The sequence below is a fragment of the Pyrgilauda ruficollis genome, unplaced genomic scaffold (assembly GCF_017590135.1).
Source record: "Pyrgilauda ruficollis isolate IOZ18807 unplaced genomic scaffold, ASM1759013v1 scaffold59, whole genome shotgun sequence".
In the NCBI taxonomy this organism is placed as follows: domain Eukaryota; kingdom Metazoa; phylum Chordata; class Aves; order Passeriformes; family Passeridae; genus Pyrgilauda; species Pyrgilauda ruficollis.
In genome coordinates this window covers 2,700,689-2,714,344 of record NW_024527599.1, presented here as the reverse complement: position 1 = coordinate 2,714,344, position 13,656 = coordinate 2,700,689, and the positions used below count along the sequence as shown (strand labels likewise).

The 13,656-nt window shown below is 46.3% G+C and overlaps 1 protein-coding gene across 1 annotated transcript in view; it reads left to right on the top strand.

The window, feature by feature from the left end:
• The first annotated feature begins 4,290 nt into the window (after positions 1-4,290).
• Positions 4,291-13,656, top strand: part of YPEL2 (yippee like 2) — a 33,724-nt gene continuing 24,358 nt past the window's right edge. Inside the window, exon 1 of the mRNA XM_041482864.1 lies at positions 4,291-4,331. The gene's annotated coding sequence lies outside the window, so the exon portion shown is untranslated. The remainder of the gene's footprint in view (positions 4,332-13,656) is intronic.

Here is a 13,656-nt window from a genome sequence, read left to right as displayed (position 1 = left end):
ATATATAATTAGATATAATGCAGAATATATGTTTATATTATATAAATATTATATAACTTTATATAGTATGTAAAAATTTATGGGGTTTTTATAGTGTATATATAATAACTATAGTTTTTATAAACTTTAATATATTATTTATCTAGTATATAATAATTATACTATCGTTTATATAAATTTAATATACATTTTAATAGTTGTATAATATACTTTTCCTATTTATATATATAATAAATATATATTAATATAATAATTATATAATTAAGTCTAATTATATATTATAATTTAATTTTATATATATATATAATTAATTAATTTTTTTTACATTGGTTTGCCCCTGAAATTCCCCGTGGCCGTGCAGAAGGGATGGATTTAGGGTAGGAAATAAATGGTTGTGTCCCTGCTCGCCGCTGCCGCGGGAGGCCGCCACAGCCCGGGCTGTGATTCCCGATGGATTCCATCTCCATCCAGAGGCTCCACATCCCTGGGCAGCCCGCAGTGCAGAGCTGCAGCCGGGGGGATGCTCCTCCAGCCCCACATCCTGAGATTTTACCATCCATTTATGGAAAGGGAATGGAAATCCTAATGGGAAAATCTGGATTATCGCGACAGAAAGGAAAATGAGGGATCAGCTCATTTTACAGCTGCACAGTCATGGCTTGGTGATTTTTGGGGTAGGATGAAGCACTTTTTTTTTTTTTTTGTTGGACCAAAAAATAGTGAAATTGGAAAAAAAAAAACCAAAAAACAACCCTACTTCTGTTAATGATGGAAACACTTGAAGGATGCTTCTGCATCAAAAATTTCAAATATTCCCATTTTAGAGAAAAAAGGCAATAGCAGGGGAGGTCTCTTGGTTACAAGGCCATTAACACCTGCTGTAAATAAAATTCAGGAATGCCAAGAAACTGAGATTTTATCAGCTCTAAACACACACTTCATTCCCAAGGAGTTGAGGCAATACCTCAGTGGGTGATCTGCTATTTTCTCTCCTCTCAGTATTGCCAGGACAAAAGTTTCCTCCAGGCAGTGATGCTGGAGCAGTTGGGCTTTGCTCGTTTAAATGATAATTAAGGTTTAAACTGATATCAGACACTGAGCAGGGGAAAACAGTAGCTGTGCTGCTCAGGCTCCAAAAAAAGACTGTTTGCAAATAGTGAAATGAAAAATCCTGGTTAGCTGTTCAGTTGGAAGTTAAGTTGTAATTATTGTAGAGCCAAAATTCACTTTTTTTTTTTTTTTTTTTTAATAGATTTCCCTAAAGCTCAGCCCAGCAGAAGTTTTCATGGTGCTGCCCAAGCTGTGCTTGCAAAGTTTGTGACCAAACTAACCCAGAATCAAACATGAAAATGGGATTTGAAGCTTTAACAAGTAGCATTTAAATCAACCAGTCTTTTATTTTACAAAAGTGAGTGAAATTCTCCTTATAAAACACTGTTATCCCTAAAAACTTTCCAATTTTTGTAAATCATGGGGTTCAGAACATAAGAAATTTTGGCTTTTTTATGGTGATATTTTATTACAACCTTAAATCTGTGTGAGCCCCCAGATCTCCATAGTGATGCTGAACTTAAAGCAATATAATTCCAATTTATCCTCACCCTAAACCAATAAACAACAGAAACCTTTGCATATAAACAATATTGGTGTTCACCTTGTAAATAATAATGTACTGAAAAATTCTGCTGGGGTGAAAAAAAAAAAATCCACCACTTTGATGATGTAAAATTGTTTTGCTGATGGTTTCTGGGTGATTTAAAGTTCGAGTGAATTCTGTCACCACTTCCTGCTGATAACCTCTAGATCTGTTAAATACAGAGTTTTTAGCCCTGGGGAGAGAGGCTGAAAATCTGGGGTTTGCTTTTTGCTGCAGCATGGGGAAGGCAGGAGGTTATCTGAGAAAACAAGAAGCTTAAAGTAAGCCTTCAAAGCAGCTCCTCTTGCAGCTGTCTAAAGATAACACAATTAAATTTTAAAAAAATAGCAATTTTCCTCTTTATTGGCAGTATTTAATAGCTGCTAACTAGCCTGGTGCTGGAATCTTTGTTAGCAGTGAGTTTAAATGGGACCAGGAGTGTACAGGAGGTGAAAAAAAATGTAATTTAATGTAGAAAATCTGGTTGTGGGATTCCTCACCCAGCTGCTTCAGTGATCAGAGGGATGGGCTTGGCTTGTGTGGAAGGAAAATAATTTATAGCACAAGCTAGGATGTTATTTGACCCACAAAAATATCAGAATTAACGGAAATTTTGCCTTGTTATTCCATGTATTTAACATTTGAACCAGAATATTGCTCTTATTACCAATTAAAGAATTCTGCAGTAAAATATCATTAAGAATTTCCTTAAGCAAGAGAGAGAACAAGAATAATCTCATAAAACAAATATATTTCAGCCCTGAAGATGCAGAACTTTAATCACGGATGTGAGAAATGGACAGATAGATATTAATTAAATATTTTTAATATTAGAAATGTCTAGGGGATAGTGAGAAGAGTCCCTGCCTATGTCAGGGATGGACTTTAGGGTTCCCTCCACCCCAAACCCTTCTGGGATTATGAAACCTGTACTTTATACACTGAATTATTGTTATTAGGGAATAAAAAGGTGCAGGGAGAAGCCTTCAAATGAGCTGAGCTGCTGGGTGCTGCTGTGTTAATTACAGAGCTCGGAGGGGATGGCTTTTAATTGGGGTTTGCTGGGGCTGTGAGCTGCTGGGGTGCAAAAATCTCCGCTGGGAAAATTCATGGAGGGAGATTTCCAGGAGAAATATGGAATATCCTCATTTCTGCAGTCAGCCCCGTGGCGTGGTGGAGAGGCTGGGTTGGTGTTGGGGGTTTGGGGGTTAATATTGGTGAATTTGGGGGGTTAATATTGGTGAATTTGGGGGGGTTAATATTGGTGAATTTTAAGATCACTATTGGTGGATTTTGGGGTTAGTAATGATGAATTTTGGGGTAAATACCGATGATTTTGAGGTTAATAATGGTGAATATTGTGGGGGGTTAATATTGGTGAATTTTAACATCACTATTGTTGGATTTTGGGCATTAATATCGGTGGATTTTGGGGTTAATATTGGTGAATTTTAAGATCACTATTGGTGGATTTTGGGGTTAGTAATGATGAATTTTGGGGTAAATACCGATGATTTTGAGGTTAATAATGGTGAATATTGAGATTAGTACTGGTGGATTTTGGGGATTAACATTAGTGAATTTTGGGGTTAGTACTGGTGGATTTTGGGGTTAATATTGGTGGATTTTGGGGTTAATAGTGATGAATTTTGGGGTTAGTACTGGTGGATTTTGGGGTTAATATTTGTGAATGTTGGGGTTAGCACTGGTGGATTTGGGTGTTAATATTGGCGCATTTTGCGTTGATATTGGTGGATCTGGGGATTATTATTAATGAATTTTGGGGTTAATATTGATGAATTTTGAGATTAGTACTGGTGAATTTTGGCAGTTAATATTGGTGGATTTTGGAATTAGTACTGGTGGATTTTGGGGTTAATATTGGTGAATTTTGGGATTAATACTGGTGGGTTTTGGGGCTAATATTGGGGGATTTTGGGGTTAATAATGATGAATTTTGGGGTTAATACTGGTGGGTTTTGGGGTTAAGTTGGTGGATTTTGGGGTTAGTACTGGAGATTTTGGGGTTAAATTGGTGAATTTTGGGGTTAGTACTGGAGATTTTCGGGTGAAATTGGTGAATTTTGTGTCTCTGCTCTGCCGCTGCTCCCCCACTCCCGGAGCCAACCCCAGCGCCCGCCCCGCGCTCCAGACACCGCTAATTACCGCCGTTCATTAACGCGCGCTAATTACCTGCGCGGGGAAAGACGCAAACACCGCACAACCACGGGCCAGTGACCGCAGCCGCCCCCTTTCCCTGCGCCGTGACCCCGAAACCCGGGACCCCCGGGGCCGCGCATCCCCCGCGCATCCCCCGCGCATCCTGCGCGCATCCCCGCGGCGGCCGCGGCCCCTTTAAGAGCCCGCGCCGTGTTTGTTGTGCGGCCGCGCGAGCCGCGCTCCCATTGGCCGCGGCCGCCGCAGCCGCTGCGTGCGGGCCCGCCGGTGCGCGCGGGAGGGGCGGGAGCGCCGCGCTCTGAATGGCTCGGCAAAAATGGGCTGCGGCCGGCGGCGGCCAATCCGCGGCGTGTTGCTATGTGCCGGCGGGCGCTGATTGGCTAGAAGCGATGTCTCTCAGCGCGGGTAGGGTATAAGGGGAGGGAGCAGGCGGCGGGCGGGGGAGGCGCTGCGGGCTCTGTGCGCGTCGGCGGCCGCCGCGCTCGGTCCGCGCCGGGACGCGCTCGGTGCGGCCGCGGTGAGTGAGGGCGGCACGGAGAGCGTGAGGGCGTGAGGGGCGAGCGGCCGCCGAGGAGAAACGTCCCGGCCCGCACGCGGCGGGGCCGCGGCTGGGCGGCCGCGCGCAGCTGCGCCACAGCCGCGTCCGTGCCCGTGTGTCCCCGTGTCCCTCCCTCCACCCGCCCCGGATCCCGGGGAGCATCCCCGGGGGGCTCCATCAGGGCCGGTGGAGGAGATGAGGGAGCCGCCGGTGCTGGCGGTGGGAGAGCCGGGCTGGGCGAGCGGCGGCCTTTGTGTGCGCGGCCGGGCGAGGGGATGGAGGCGGGGGGCAACAGGTCCGGCCGGGAGGGGTTCGGTACCGGGGAGCGGCGAGGAAGAGGAGCAGAGGTGGTCCTGCCTCGCCACCCGTCTGGCTGTGGCGGTGAACGCTCCACAAAGCCAGAGCCCGCGGGGGGCTCGGGCAGAGTCCCTGGAGCCCCCGGGCCGTGCCCGGCTTGGCTGTACAGGCTGGAGCGCTGCCATCGTGCCCGGCGGGGCGCAGGGATTGCGGGGCAGCCTGGGGATGCCCCTCCCGGGGCAGTTCTGGCACACGGAGCCGGGTGGCTCCGCTGTTTGGTGTTGTTGCTGTCGCCTCTGATAAGGGTGCAGCAGCTTCCTCTTCTGCAGAGCTCCGCCGAGGGTGAAATGGTAACGGGGTTCTGCATCTCCATAGAGACTTGTGGGTTTGATGCAGAAAAGCCAGAGAAGTTGGAGGTGACAGAAGTAGCCCTGGGTCTATAGCTTGAGGTTTTAATGCTGATTTCTGAAGTCAGGCTGATTTGAAATGCTCCTGTTTAAAACGTGATGTGAACGGGGTAGGGAAGAAAAGAAGAGGAATCCTCGCAGCCTGAGCCTACAATTTACCGGAGCGGCTCTGTCCTCACCTTTTTCTGTCTTAGAAAACAAGAGCGAGGCCTGTCAGAGCCGTGTTCCTCGCGTGCAGCTGGGCAAGGGCGGGACGGAGCCCAGCACCTGCCTCCCTGCCCTGCCTTCCCCAGCGCCTGCTCCCTGCTCCAGATAAGGATTTTTCCTAATGCGTTTACGGTTCCTTAAAGCTGGGCAGTGCAGGGAGGCCTGTGCCGAGTGAGAGGGTTGTAAACAAGCAGATACCGAGGGAGCTTGCCTTGTAATCCTTGTGAGAGGATTCTGCCTGGAAAGGATGTGTTCTGTGACTTCATCCTCGCAGAGCACTCCCACTGATTTTGTTCAAGATCTCATCGTGTTGGATCCACGCCTCTGGTTCCTTGTAAACATTGTTGTTTGCTGTGTAACAGCAGTGCTGAACAGGGAGTTGAGATGTTCTTCTTTCCTGCTGAAAGGCTGTGTAAAAGTGAGGGCTGGGCTTTGAAACTCAGGTTGGGAATGCTGTAGGGAGGGCAAAGACATTGTTTTCATCTGATGGAGGTGTCAAGTGCTTCTCTTATTTATTTATTATTTTAGCTTTCTTTGCAGGTGTCTCTTTCCCAGTGCCAGGATTGGAATAACTGGCAAAACAGTCCTTGAGCTCCCTCATGTCCTCTGGATCCATAAATTCTGAATAAATTATTTCCTTTCCTTGCTGCTTGGTGTGTGCAGTTGAGTCAGGGTTGTGTTGAAGAAGACAGCATCCCTACCTGTAAATCCACATTCCCTCAAAGGCTCCTTGACTCATGGATTGAAACCTGTTGCTGAGACAGAATTTAATTAAGGAACTGGTCACTCTGGTGTAGGTCCTGGCTGGCATTTCAGAAAGTTGGGACCTCCTTCATCTGCTGTGGTACTACAAAAGCATTGCAGGGATTGCAGAGGAGTAAAAAACCATTTATTTATTTCTTGTTCTTGCATCACGGCCTTGCCTTTGCCTGTGTTTGTGGAAGAAGAGACACCAATAAAGCCAGACCTTCACTGGGCTTTGCTCATTAACTGGCAGAGCTTTGTTTGCTGGAGCTTAAGCAGAGTCTTCATTAGAGGTCAGCTATGGGGTGCTGGAGCACAGGGATCACAGAGTGGAGTCAGGAATGAGGAAATTGAGAGTTCAGTTCCCTGGGCTCTTCTGAAGCTGATCAGGATGTCCAAGATGCAGCAGAGTGTGTTTATTGCTTGGAAACCAGGATACACAGCTGTCTTTTTCCACTCCTTGCTAGAGACCTGTGGGTTGCTCCTTCAGGATGTTCCCTCTTCTCTGTGCCTGTTTGTTTGCAGGTTTTGTCTTTCAGGTCCAATCACAGTAACTAATGGCTGAGGACAGGTTTCCTTCTCCTTCCAGAAGCTTAGGGGAATCCATGGAAGAGAGGGACTGTTCTGACCCCAAGATTTTTCATTTCTTAGTACAGATCTTCAGCTGGTAAATCAGTGTCTGTTGGCTGTGTGATGCTGGTTGAGAATGTGGATTTCTTGCAGTTTGTCTTTTTGGGGAGAATAAAAATACAGTTTTTTGGGAATGCTGTGCCCTGGGCCTGAATCCTGTTCCCTGTAGCCCCCACTGGTCCCTGCTCCTCATCTCCCTGGATTTTGGTAGCGGATTATCTCCAAGTCTGCTTTCTGCCGTGTCATTTTGCCTTTTTATCCCCATTTGTCAGGCTCTGTGGCTGTCCTGCAGCACATAAACTGAGTATTCTTGATTCTTCTCCTTCTCTGCCACCTTTTACTGGACAGCCACATCTTCCAGCCTGCCTGGGAGCTTTTCCACCCTCTGATGTGGGATGTGTTGGCCATCGGGAGCAGCTCCCGTCTCCGGAAGCGTCACTGGACTGGCCAAGCCACTTAAGGCTGCAGGAAATCACATAATTAATGAGACTTAGTTCTCCCACATCTTGTACCTGACAATCTCAAGTCACTTGACAATGCTAATTAAAGCTAATCACGCTCCTCTGTTTTTAGTAAATAGCTATTATCCCTGCTTCACTCTTGCTTTAACAAATGATAGTGCCAGGCTCTGTGAGTCACTGGGAGTTATGGGAATGCAGCCTGGTGGAGCTGCCTTCCGGTCTCCTCACCAACAGGTCCATCTAGAGATTGGTTTTTTACACCTGCTCAGGTGGAGAATGTTAAAATGTGAGATGTTTTGCTGACTCAGAAAAATACATCACTCTTAGACCCCTTTCTTCTTCACTGCTGTCGTGACTTGTACAAAACAAAACTCCCGCAGTCAAGCAAAGGCTGCTAAAAGTTCCCAGAGCTGAGGATGCTTTGAATTTGCCCTTCAGAGAAGTTTTTGATGTGCTGAGGGGGGAGGCAGAGTGGTGTCACTTCTCCTGTTTCACACTGGCACCACGAGGACAAACGTAGCGTGGTGTGACCTGGGCATTGCCCAGCCGTGGAGCTCCAGAAGAAACCTCTGAGGTTTCACTGATGAAATATGGCTGGAGCAAGATGTTACTAAAAACAGCATCACAAACAAAAATAAAAGATGGGGTTAATTATTAACTGTGGGGAAATAAGAAATCTTCAGGAGAGTCTCAGGAACTCCCAGCTCAAACATGCGTCAGTTCTGTCACAGAGCTGTGCGAGGTGAGTCAGTTCACCTGCCTTGGCAGGCTGAGAGGATATCCAGGAGGAACTAATGACAAAACCTGGCAAGGTAACAGCTGACTTGACCTTCTTAAACTAGATTCAGTTATAAAGTATCTGTCATGTGAAGATCCAAGCTCGAAATCTTCACCTGACTTTGCCCCCTTGACACACAGTGCTGCTGAAGGGGAGTGAGAAAGGTTGTGGCTGAAGTGCCACAGAGCTTGTCCCTGGTTAATGCAGGAACTGTTGCATTAAAAGTGTTTCTGGCAGAGATGGGTCAGAATTCACCATCTTATCCTCAGCTTTACTCAGAACAGAATCAGATGTAGCAGGGCAGGAAATAAAGTTGCTGCCTGTCCTGTGACAGATGAGCTGCTGGGCAGAGCAAGGGTTAAAGATGTTCCTGGGAAGAGCCTTCTGAGCAGGTGGGGCTTGTGAGCAGGTGAAAACTTGGGAATTTGGCAGGGAAAGCTTGTAGTAGTGAGTCATGACAGGCAGCTCTAGCAGTCCCTTCTTTAATGTCTTTGAGGATATTGGAGTGATCCTTGCAGTAGATAAATGTTCTCACTGTGTTCCCTGGCTTTATCAGGGAGAAATGGATGATCCATCCAGCAGACCCAGGTAATTGAATCCTGGTCATACCTACGTTTGCCAGAGAGGGAGATAATAAAGTGATCTGAGGAACACCACAGAAAATGCAGTGATAGGAGATTTATTTGGACAGCCAGACTGTTTTGCAATTAAAGCAAATCAAGCTGAGAAGTGGGGATGATGAAAAGCGTTTCCATTTTGTCAGTAAAGGATCAGTTGGATGGGAAAAGCTTTTCCTCCCTGCCTTTAGTTCAGGTTGGTGCTGGAATAGAAAGGCAAGGGTCTTGTTTCATTTTGTAGAATGCTGTGTCTGTGTGAATCTGGCAGAGTCCTTGTCTGGGGCTCCAAGTGTGACCTTCACCTTGAGCGTGGCTTTGTCCAGCACGAGGGTGGCTCTGAAACAGAGGAGCTGCAGCTCAGCTGATTCAGCTGCAGCACTCTCACCCCTTCCTGGGGCTGCTGGGGCTTTGCAAAATGTAGGGGAGGAAATGGAGTCACTTGTGTGTTAAATTAGCCCAGCTTGCAGCTTTTATTTGTGGCACGAGTGGGATTTGCTGGTGGGAACAGACGGAAGCGCCGCCTGGTTCGGAATCTCTGCTTCTCCAGGCGACTTCTCCTGCTGTGTTTGGTACCTCTGGAGTGGCCTCTGCTGGAGCTGGGCCCTGGATTTGGCTGGAAGGACCTGGAGGTGGGCAGCTCACAGCTGTAATCTCACCCTGCTGCTCCTTATCAGCAGCACAGGCTCTTCTGCATTGCAAAGATATCGCTGCCAGGCAACTGGGGAGAGTGGGAAGAGAATTCAGCCAGAGGTGTCAGTCATTGCTTGGAGGGGCTGAATCTTGCCCTCCCTGCTCCTGTGCTTTCAGAGACAGGCCTGGGAAAAGTAATAAATTATAATCTTTCAATAATACCTTTAAATAAAAAAAGGTTTAAAGAAACCTTCTGTAATAAACCCCTGAGCCAGGTGATGTCTGTCCTAGCTTGTGCTGTGCCTTTTTGAGATGAAATTGTAAAGGAAAGGCTTTGATTAAAATACCCAGAATTGTTTCCTTTCTCTGCCTTCCCAGTGCTGTCTGATGGTGCTTTGGGTTGTGGGGAGAGATGAGTGAGCAGTTCTGACACTGAGTGGTCCAAGCCCAGCCTTAGTCTGTAAAGAAACTCAAAAAATTCTCATTGTCCCCTGCTCTCTGTAGTCAGGAGCCAGAAAGGAGCACCTCTGCATGATCTTCACAGAGTTATTTTAACCTGTTCTTTCCCTTTCCAGTTGGCTGAATGCTGTAATTCACACAAGGATTCCTGCTTGGAATGCAGGAGCCTTTTGGACTTGCTTCTTGCATTTGAGAGCCTGAAAATGCACTGGTGTGGGTTATTAAAATAAGTGAAACTTTTTCATTTGATTTCATCTCCAAACTGACAGAACCTAAATCAGCTATATAAAGAACCGTTTAAAAATATTTAATATTAATATGTTTAATGGCTTTTTACTGGGTTACAGTGACAAAGCTACACAGACTTAAACAAAATTCTAACCTGAAGTGAGTGTTAAAATTTGCTCTTTGTTCCTTTTAAGTTTCAGCTCATTTCCCTGTACTTTGCAGGTGACCTTTAGAGGAAGCCTGTCCATCAGAGACACCCAGGGGGGTTTGCTGTGGGATGCTGTATCTATTTTTGACAAGAAGAGTTGTGATAGCCACGGAGTGATGATCATAAAGAGGGAATAAAGCCACCAAACCCCAGCCTTTAAAAGGTGATTAATAGAAGCAGCCTGGCAGTCGTGCCGGGTTGGTGCTGGGGTTTTTCCTGCCGGGCTGGCTGTGGAATGTGGAGCACGGCAGGTGCAGCAGGGCTGGCATCCTGCCCACCCCGGATTCCCTGTGGCCAGGCTGGGATTGCCTCCTGCTGCAGCTCTTCCTGATGCCCTCTAGTGGTTTCCTGGCAGGTGTCTGGAATGCTGTTTGCCATCAGCATCACCTTCATCCATCCCTCCATCCCCCTTTCCCCAAAACCATGAAGTGCTTCCTCACGGTGATGAAGAGATCTCACTTGCTAGGAGACACCCAGAGGAGGAAAAGGGGTTAAATATTATTATTCGTGTTGTGGTTGTGTCCGTGCAGCTGATAAAAGTCAGTGCAGAGTGTTCCTGCTGGCTGTTTTCCACGTTTTCTCATGTTCTTTTCCTGCTTGCAGGGTTTGGAGGATGAGCTGAGGTGTTAGAGAAGGACACTCAGGAATCAGTGCTGAGCTCTTTGCAGTGTCACCTTAGGCAGGGTTTGAAACTGGTGCATTTCAGAAACGTGATGCTGAAGGAGTGAAGCACATTGTGTTCACCCATCTGCTATTTCAGCTCCTTTCTTGGCTTCCCCTTGTGTTGTTCCCTGGTTAAATTCAGGATGCTCATCCTTCCTCCCAGACCTTCCACAAGGTACATCCCACCCTCCCACCTTCAGCCTGTCTGCTTCATCTTTCCCAGAGCTGTGGATCTCCAGAACTGCCCCAAACCAGGATATTTTGTCACCATCAGAGTATAAAATGCTCCTTTAGCAGTGCCAGGTGTCTCTGAGTGTCCAGCACCTGGCTCTGATAACTCCTGTTCCATAGGGAAGCAGAACAGGGCACCAAACCCCAGCTCCAGTCAGAGACCAGCCTTCCTCCTTCAAGCTGCATTAAGGAGTATTAAGGCAGTTTTTGTCGAGAAAACCCTGGTAAGTGGCTGTATTTACCTTGAGAATTTTCTTAGAATTCTGCTCAGAGCCTGGGGCAACCCAGCTTAGACACAAAACTCTCCAAACTCAATTCCTCTTGTGCTTTCCTTGCACTGGCAATCAGCACATCTCAAACTCTTTCTATATTAATGAAAGAGACCCACCAAAGGAGAAAGGTTGGGTTTCCAAATATCTGGATTATTTCAGAGCTGCTGCAAGCAGCTTTCTGTAGCATTTGCTATATTCTAATAAGTATTTCACAGGCTGAAGTTTATCTTAAAATTGAATAATCCTTAAAAAAAAAAAAAACTCTCAGACCCAACAAACCTGTTGTTTGTCCTGCCACAATGAACATTTGCATCTGAGTTGCATTGCAAATGGATTTTATTCAAAATAAGGCTTGTGTGTGATGGTTTTGTTCCCTGGCATATGGACTTGTACACGCAGTGGCCTTGTCTGGCAAGTGCTTGGCACAGAATTCCTCCCCTTTTTTGTGTTTCCTGAACTGCTGACAGCTTCGTGTGGGAAGTGGCTGTTGGACACCCACAGGTGGAGGGTGGATTCTGAACCAAAGAGTTGCCCAAATGGCAAAATGTGTGTGGTGGTTTTTCCATCAGGAAGCTGATGTGTGCTCAGAGCTCAGCAGGGTGAAGCAGGACATCCCAACACACCCAGTCAGGCAAGCAAAACATTCAGCTGATTCTCTCACTGATAACACACAATAAATGATGTTGCAAGTTCTTCCTTTAGAATCTTTTCCTTTTGTCTAAACCAGCTTTCTGACTTGTTGGGCATTAATTAATGGGCACAAATTTCTCTTCGGTTGAATTGAGTGAGTGCATCCCAGAGATAAATTTCTCTTGAATGAGAAAAGAACAATAATGGATGATGTTGCTGGTGACAGATACTCATCTCTCTGACAGTGCTGGGCATGATGATAAAGTGAACAAACCTTCTTTTGTTCTTTTTTAAAGTGAGTGGAATGATTCCACTGCTGCCCACTGCCTGTGATGCTGATGAACATGAGCTCATCATTCTGAAAACCAGAGGCACAGCCCAAATTCATCCTCGTGCCTTTGTTCTGCAGCAGAACAAATGCACTGTTAGCTGGTAATTGTCTCTTAATTCAAATGTAGTTGTCATTAGGACATGAAAAATCCACGGGGTTGGGTTTTGCATTGCTGGGAGCCACTGAATACATTTCAAAATTATATTTAAGGTAGAAATTGGTCCTTATAAGCTGCTGGCTGTGCTTGTAGAATGTCAGAATGCATTTCCTGTAGGTTTTACCTCCTCTCTCACACTGGTGAGGACAGAGCTCTTGGTAGACAATGCACATGTGGTCAGACTGTGTCAAAGTGGTCTTGATAAATTACAGCTGAGCTTATCTGAAGTTTTTATTCAAGGCATTTTCTTAACAAGGCTTCCCACCAAGATCTTGGCTCACAAATCTTTATTCTCTGCCCTGCCTGAAGCAGAGAGATGGGAGTTTGCCTTCTCAGCACAGCCCTGAGAACAGGAATTGCAGTTCCTCTGATACCATCTCGCCTGAATATTTTTTTTTTTGGTCTGCTTTTAAAAGGTCAAATGTTTTTTGCTGATGTTCAATGTGTTATGAGGTCAAATAAATGAATGCTCATGAGCTGCTTTTGCAGAAAGCTGTGAGCAGCAGATAATTCCTGTGTGTGTGTTCATTGCTGTGTCAGATAAATGCAGCTGTAGTATTTCCTGGTTTATTCATTGTTCTGGAGCATTGATGCTTAGCAGGTCTGGACAGAGGGGTCAGCAGGCAACAAATTAAAGGATTGCTGGGATATTGTTCTGGTTGGGGTTTATTTATCTCTCCACTGGGCTCTGGGGGTGCCTTCTCCAGCTGATGGGGAAGGGAAAGTTTGGCATGGCAGGATGGAGGTGGTGAAAGTGGTGATTGATTATTTTACTGAGAGGGGGTTGCACCATTTCATTACAAATCAAGCCTAAGGTTTAGACACAATCTGGATTCTCATTCAGGAATCAGGTGAAGTGATTGCCAGTCCTTCCTTATTTTTTCTTCCAGCTCTTCTCCAGGGATCCAGCTGCATTTGGCCCCAGGAAGGGCACACTTGGCTTCCCTGCACTTGGAGCCTCCCAGATTCCAGCTTCTGGGATCCCTTAGGGCTGGGATGAAATACATCAGCTGCTCAATCAGGGCCCTGGAAATTGGGTTTTGTAGCAGCTGAAAATGAGGATTCTGCTTTGGTTTACATCTGGTTTCTGCCCTGTTGCTAATTTAGGCTGCAGTCCTTGAGTGCTTCTCACCTTGGATGGGAAAACAATGCTGACTAATGCAGAACTGAGTTCTGACAAAATTCTGGTGCACACAGAGAACTGGGGCAGGATACAGGTGAAGACTGATTTATCTTCCTTCTCTGATCAGTGTAAAAGGCAAATCTTGCTGAAACCCAGAGCTGCAGCTGTGGAGCAAACAGTGCCCAGTCCTCAGCAACTGGCCAGGTAAATCCCTGGCAAAACCTCATTTGG